Below are 7,842 nucleotides of genomic sequence, written 5' to 3'. Positions count from 1 at the left end.
TGTAGCCTGCCAGGCTCCTCTGTCCATGGGATTTTCCAGGCAAGAATACTGGAGTGGGTTGCCACTCCTTGTTCCAGGACAATTTGGTGTACCATCTCCAAAAAGATTGAGAATCTATATTTTTAAGGCCATATTTTATTCATGTTAAAGAAGAGCTACTAAATTCTTTACCTTATTATCTTCTGTCAAATTTTCCAAGTTCAATAAACTCCTTTAAATTACAAAATGCATTTAGTAACATATGAGAAATAGAATGCTGGGTCTAGATTCATGGGTCAGAAGACATCATTCTCCTTAAAGGCTTTTGAAATATTATACATATAAAAAGGGCATTTTCATAGTACTAGTTCCATAAAACATTAAATATAAAAAAATAAGCAAGATCCACTGAAGTGAAACTTGACATATTAAAATTAATTTTCCTTATAAAATACATTTGCTATTTTCTCTCCAAGGCAGTGAAGGGTTTGTGGTCACTGTATAACTCTATTTGCCTCTTGATGGTTTCTGAGATCCCTGGAATCCCCAAATTATTCTCTCTGAAATATGATCTCTTTGGTAGGGTAGAATTTTTTTCTCACAGAAAGAATTGGTGGTTTAAGAATGCCTTTTTTAGACACAGAATAAAATATTCATCAAAACTTGACTTTGGATTTCCCAATATCTATTTTTGAAAACTTGCCATCAAAAGTCTTATGATGACAAATGTTGCTAGGTGATGGGAAACGTAATAGATTTACATTATGATTTTAATATTCTCAGTCCAATTTTTCAAATTCCACAAATTTCTTTATGTTTGTGCAGAAAATAACCCCTGGAATTTTCTTCCTCCTCAATTACTAGTTATGCCACAAACACATAATATTAACTAGAAGTCACTGTAGAGAATAGTTTAAGATGTAACTCACAAGATTTGATGGAGTAAATTCCGGAAGCTCTCCACCTAATGTCATTTCTGATACATGAAGAAAATGTAGGTTTTACGGAATAAAATGTGGTTTAAAAGCTGACTGAGCCAACACCTTCAAAATAAGAAAGCCGGCTGACAACTCAGTTTTAATAGGCAATGTTTTTACCCTCAAATCATGTGGTTTCTCTGTTAGTGAGTAATGAAAGCCACTTGATTTTTCTGTCCAAGAAATAACAAGTCTTTTTCAAAGAAAATAGTTTTATTTAAAGCTTTGAGATTTGGGGGAGTTTTTTCCTTGGTTATAAAAAATAGCATAAAAAAAAAAATAGCATCAAAAGACTCTTCTTTCTTTACTATAAAAAGCAGAAAACTACTTATTCTCTTGGAGTCCTCTGTGGAATTTGTATTTATTGGAGAGTAGATAGGAAATGGTCATCACTTCACCAATGTCTTACTTGCTTTTTAAATTTTTTATTTCATTTGTTTAACAAACTCTTATATATAGTGTTTATGCTAGTAATGTTCCAATCAATTTATGTATATTAACTCCATTAATCCTCATGATGCTTATGTAAGATTTGCCTCATAATTTCTTCTTTTCCCCCAAATTTAAGTGAGTTGTTACTATAGATAGGACTCGTTTTTCAATTTAAGTTCTTTTTTCCTTCAGAATTATCCCAAGCAGATAGAAATGAAGAAAAATAGAGAGTTAACCTTTAAAATATGACTTGGGGATCAACATCAGTAGGGATATGACAAAAAGAAAAGTATACCAAAAGGTAACTATTTAACTCTGATGGAACTTGTAGTTTAGGAAATTTGTATAAAAATAGGCTAACTTCCAACCATAAAACCTAACCACCTTGTATTTATTCTATAAAGAAAAAATCAAAAACGTTTTAAAGAAAAAATCAAAAAGTAAATGTAATGCCATAAAATGTAATGCTACAGGTCATACGCTAGAGTTAACGGAGCCTGCTGCTGCTGCTAAGTCACTTCAGTCGTGTCCGACTCTGTGCGACCCCACAGACAGCAGCCCACCAGGCTCCCCCGTCCCTGGGATTCTCCAGGCAAGAACACTGGAGTGGGTTGCCATTTCCTTCTCCATAACAGAGTATAGTTAATACAATTTTTACAATGCTTACTTAAGCATTTACAGAAAATATTACCATGTAGTAGAGTGCTGTCTTACACGAAAGAAGACCAAGGTCCTATTTTCAGTTCTCCATGTGTGTCTTGAATTGTGTCATTGACAACACCTTCCTTAATGAAAGTTGAGAAATGGCCAGATGAATTTCTAAAGTCCCTTCTCTGTGAGCCAAGATTTTCTTACTTGTTTCATGTACCGGCTTATCTTCTTCCATCACAGTAGTCCCCAACTATGATTCTCAGGATGCTAGATTTACACAAAAATAAAGCCTTCTAAGAAAGCATGTTTCAGAAAAGTTTCATATCGTGTGGTCCTCCTGGAGATGCACAATGTACCAAAAACTCTGAGAAGATCTGCAATAAATGAACATCAGAATGAAAAAAAAATGCTTAATACAAATCCCTAATTTCCACCCTCACTCCCTCCCCCTTCCATTACAACCTTATTCTAAAGTATTTAATGTGCATAGACAGTACCTGTTTCTTTTCTCATTCAACATTATGTCTTATGGAGTCCTCTATGCTGCACGATAATCATCTAGTCTTAGCTTGTAACATCTGACTGTGTGTCGTATATCTTGGGCTGCACTTGATTTATCCACCTCTTAATGGAGGAGCCTTGGTTGCTTCCAACTCCTCTCCAAGAACAATGTTCTCATGTTCCCTTACATGAGAATTTTGTCTAGACAGCAACTTCTGTGTTGAAGGGCAGATGGACCCTAAGTTTCACTAAATACTGCAACTTTACAGAGTGGTCCTGCCAGTTTATACTGAAGTCACACGGCCAGGAGTCCTCATTTCCAGTCCACGTACCCTGACACAGCTTAGTTTCCTATCGCTGGAGAGCAGCAGTGTGGTTCTGGTTTTAAATTATTGCACCAGACAGAGACGATCAAAAACAAGATGAGCTGCCCTGCATTCATTTCTCCTCTTAGACTGTCTTAAATTGTCCTCAGTGCCAAGAGATTAGGTGGTGAACACCGAATTTAACGTCTTGTAGGGTCACCACAGGCTCAAGAGGCTCAGTGGGGGCTCTGATTTGTAGACATAAACTCCACCTGTGGTGTGGAGTTTCAGGGACCCAGACTGTGGTCTCATCTATGAGTGATAGTGAAAATGAAGTCGCTCAGTTGTATCTGACTTTTTGCTACCAGGCTCCTCCGTCCATGGGATTTTCCAGGCAAGAATACTGGAGTGGGTTGCCATTTCCTTCTCCAGGAGATCTTCCCGACCCGGGGATTGAACCCAGGTCTCCTGCATTGTAGGCAGATGCTTTACCGTCTGAGCCACCAGGGAAGTCCATTCACAGGTCGGTATAAACCCCTGACAGTGTTTCTGCCATAAGCTGATGAGGTTACTTGGGAACCACAGAGCAGGGCTCCTCACTTGCTTTGCACAGGGGGTGTCATTCACACAAACACACCATAGAGATAGTAAAGTACAGCAGAAAACATGTTTGCTAGGAGAACAAAGAACTAGAGCTCCAAGCATCCTTACCTTGTCCTGAAGAAACCCGGACAAGCCCCCAAGATGAAAGGTTGCTGCTGAACCACAAAAGATTCTGGGATTCTTGGCCTCCGGAGGAGAAGAATTCAATCCCTGGCCAGCGATGAGGCTTGATCACTCAGAGCTTTTGTGTAATAATGTTTTACTAAAGTATAAAAGAGACAGAGAAAATAGTGTTTATTAATGAAGGAACAAAGAAGAATGGGGGGCCTTATTTTAAAGACAATACAGCAGCTTCTTGGGTGAGACAGAAAGAAAAACAGTTCAGTGAAATTATTATAAAACCAAAGAATAAGAAAGCAACATAAAAGGCCTGTGCATGAAATCTTCTGACTTTTAGGAGTCAGATTTTTCTCAAGAAATCAAGGAAGAAGAAGAGCAGTTTTAAAAACATGCCTCATTCTCACACTCAGGGTAGTGGAAGATTAAAAATGAAAATAAGGCCAATTAAATAATAGAAGGAGACAGATTTCCTTTTAAAACAGCATATAAAACAGTGGCCATATAAAACTCAAACTGGTTTTACCTCTTTAAGTTGGTTGTTGATTAAACAAACCTGGAGTTATTTTATATAAACAACATGGCACATGCACAAGAGGGAACCCCAGTCTCCTGAATGATCTCAGAACCAAGAATCTTCAATCCAAGGAACTAAAAACTAGAACTGGAGCCCTTTAAAAAGTCCTCCAACAAGGAAAATCTGGCTTCCAGCAGCACCAGTGACTCATATGGACTAATTCAAAACTAGCCAATCAGCTTCCAAGTTTGAAAATCCTCTAACCCTTTAAATTTAAGCCCAGGCCCCAGATCCAGGAGAGATTTTGGAGTCCTGTCACTCGTGTCAGTTGACCTTGAAATAAAGCTCTCTTTTTCCTCAAACTTTGGCCTCTATGTGGTTTAGGTAGTGAGTCCTTGCTCAGTAATACTTTGAAGGAAAGCTGAAATCTCAGAAGATTAGATAGGCTGACATAAGGGAGGAAATAGAGTGGGAAAGTGGGAGTTTTACCTGTTACTAGGTCAGAAAACAGGGCTGGCATTCGATGAAATCGAACAGATGAAAATGAGGGAGAAGAAGGAAATGACTTCCCTAGAAGTAGTTGGGCTCTGGGAAATTCTTTGAGAGGTGCTCTCTTAAACCTACATCTGTTAAGCTCTGTAGTGAGGACAGTTGGGGGAATAATACACTAACAGTTGTAGACTTGGAGGACCACTGGGCCAAAGAGCTAGGGAAGCTGGACCAACTTAAGGGAGCAACACCAGGAATTCGTGTAAAATGATGCAGTCATTTTAAGGGGAGATGAGACGGGGTCTGTGTCCTGAGGGAATGCACATATTGGCTCATGAAACCAGCGTAAGGGACACTAAGGGAAGACGCTCTCCAGGAGGCGCTAGTGGTAAAGAACCCGCCTGCCAACACAGGAGATTCAGGGTTCGATCCCTGGGTTGGGAAGATCCCCTGGAGGAGGAAATGGCAACCCACCCACTCCAGTGTTCTTGCCTGGAGAATCCCATGGGCAGAGGAGACTGCCGGGCTACAGTCCATAGGGTCACAAAGAGCTGGACACAACTGAAGCGACTTAGCATGCACAAAGGAAGATGCAGCACAAGTAAGACTAACCACAGCAGAGTGAGACAGGCTAGTTACAGTCAGATCAGGCTTATCATTGAATGCTGGCCTGACGGGAACCTCTCCTGGGTGGGATGATCTGACGGGAAGGTGAGGGTGGTCATGACTTGTGTAATCAACGATTACATGACTTGAGCACACTCAGATCTCATTAAGTTTCCTTCTCCCTGGGAGGTTTCAAAGCCAAAATGAAAAACACTATCTCTTTTTAAATGACAGAAAGCGAAAAAGAAAGGACAGCATTTAACTCCAGCAGGCAGTGGTTAAAGAACAGACCACTTAGGGTTAAGCTGTCAGAGACTCACTGAGCCTTCCTAAGAGGAGCAGGGGAATAAAGCAAAAGAAACGCCAACAGTAGAGCAGACCTCTATAAAACTTGTAGCAGAAGGAAATGCTGGGACAGAGGTGGGCCTGGGAGCTGGGCATTAGGGGCCTTCCCACAGCTGAGGCGGTGTAAGGCGCCCTGTGCAGAGTGCAGTAGTGAAGCGCTAGTGCCCTAGGCCAGCCTCGGATAGCTGTGGATCCTCAGTGGGCCCTGCAGCATGGGCTTCAGAAAATCAACCACAGCTTCAGCTCATTAATCCGCTAAACGTTGAAACAAATGTGGGGACGAAGGGAAAATATTTCCTACCATGGTGCCTGGAATTCAAATGTTAACTCCACCAATATGTGTGGCCAAGAGTCCCCCTCAACACTGAGGCTCACCAATCCAGTGTTGTTGAACCCATTTTCTGTGCCTGAGACCAAACTAACACAAGAGCTTGGATCAGAGAAAGGCTTAACTGCAACGGCCAAGTAAGGGGAATGGGTGTGTCATGCTCAAAAGACCCAAAGTCCCTGATAGGCTTCAGGGAGGGGTCTTTATAGACAAAACTTGGGGAGAGGGAGGCAGGGTGAATGACCCTCCTCTGACTGGTTGGTATTGAAGGAACAGGGTGCTCAATTCCAGGAATCTCAATTGTCAGCCTTCTGGTTCCAACGAGCCTGGGGTCCTTGTGCTAGTATTCAGCATGAAGTTACCATCCTCTACCTGGATGGAGGCCTTAGTTCCTGTGGAATAACTCAGAATATGTAGCAAACTGTTAACACATCCCCAGGGAGGAACCAGGCCTCTACCCCATCACTGAACTTTTGTTTCTTTTGGAGTTCCTTCACTCTCCTAACCAGTAACTGTTTGGAATGTGTAAGAAGCTGAAAGCCTTTTTCCTACAAACAAGAAATGGGATATGGAAAGGCTTTTCTGGCCAGGAGGGCCCCAGAAAGTCCTCTGTTTCAAAAGTGCCCAACAGGATCCCACCAAGCCACTATCCCCCTTTGTCTCACTCACCTCCCAAAGCTAAACCCAGATCACCACTAGGCACCCAGACCCTCAGTTCCCTGTAGTTCTTGCATCCTTTTTTTTTTTTTTTTGGTATGGGGAAATAGCACATAGCCAAGATGGCATCAGTCAGGCTCTCTCACCCCACGGCCTCTCGCTCTTGCCCCACATTTTGTAAATAATGAAATGGCATGGCTATGTAACAGCTGAGATCATCTATAGTACTGCCCATGCACATGACTATACTCAGCCACAGGCCACTTTTGTTCTGTATGCATTTATAAGCTCCACCTGGAAAGGTCTTGAGGCTGCATTATGGCTGTGTCCTCTGGGTCAGCCGTGAGAGAATGCGGAGCAGCTGCTGCACCAGCCCAGAGAGAATAAACATGTCGGCAGTTCCTATGGCTCCTTAGTTTTCTTCCAGCTTTCCTGCTCGCACCTTGCTTACCCTGGGTTCAGCCAACAGTGTGTGAAATGAGACACTCAGGCTTCCCTAAATCGTCCTCTATGTTTTCTGGGACTCCAGGTGCCCTCAGCCAGCAACCCCAGACCCTCGCCCTCTTCTCTGATCAGCTGGGTCACCCTGCTGCAGTGGTGGATATCTGGCTCCCCCTTGAGGATATGACCTCCCCTAAAACCTTCCCACTGAGTCTAGAGGAGGGGGCAGAATTCTCATCAGACGTTATTTACAGGCCATTTCGCCAACATCCACCCGAAAGCCCCCAGCTCCTTGGTTTCTCATGTCAATAAACTACTCAGGAGCTCCTCATACATATCTTCCAACTTGCTTCCTTTGTTCCTTGAAGAGTTCAACCCTAGGCTCATTGTCTTTCCACTACTCTTCTCATCGTTATTCTTGGAGATTTCCTTCCAGTGCTCTGGCCTCTCAGCTCCCTGACCTCCCCTTCTGCAAGGACTTTGTCCTCTGCCAAACCTCAGTCATCCACTCCCATGGCCGTATTCCTTATCATAATCAATAAATACCCCCCCTCTGATTGCCTTTTCATACTGTTCATGGGGTTCTCGTGGCAAGAACACTGGAGTGGTTTGCCATTCCCTCCTCCAGTAGACCACATTTTTTCAGAACCCTTCACTGTGAATAGAAGGTGGGAAAGTGGCAGCAGAGACATTTTATTGAGTTCCAAAATCACTGGATGGTGACTGCTGCCATGAAATTAAAAGAGGCTCCTTGGAAGGAAAGCTATGACAAACCTAGACAGTATATTAAAAAGCAGAGACATCAGTCTGCCAACAAAGGTCCCCATATAGTTGAAGCTATGGTTTTTCCAGCAGTCATGTATGGATGTAAGAGTTGGACCAAAAAGAAGGCTG

General features: G+C 42.3%; 1 long non-coding RNA gene and 1 other non-coding gene across 2 annotated transcripts; both read right to left on the bottom strand.

Moving 5' to 3' along the window:
* Nucleotides 1–1,196: 1,196 nt before the first annotated feature.
* LOC133040189 (uncharacterized) lies at nt 1,197–4,217 on the bottom strand. The gene is made up of 3 exons (XR_009688917.1): nt 4,092–4,217; nt 3,557–3,710; nt 1,197–2,413 (listed from the first exon to the last, which is right to left on the bottom strand). It is a non-coding gene; the product is annotated as an uncharacterized LOC133040189 (long non-coding RNA).
* On the bottom strand, nt 3,284–3,355 carry TRNAC-ACA (transfer RNA cysteine (anticodon ACA)). Its single transcript has one exon. It is a non-coding gene; the product is annotated as a tRNA-Cys (tRNA).
* Nucleotides 4,218–7,842: the final 3,625 nt, after the last annotated feature.

This window comes from Dama dama, chromosome 20, assembly GCF_033118175.1.
Source record: "Dama dama isolate Ldn47 chromosome 20, ASM3311817v1, whole genome shotgun sequence".
NCBI classification, from domain to species: domain Eukaryota; kingdom Metazoa; phylum Chordata; class Mammalia; order Artiodactyla; family Cervidae; genus Dama; species Dama dama.
This window is presented reverse-complemented; position numbering and strand designations above follow the sequence as displayed.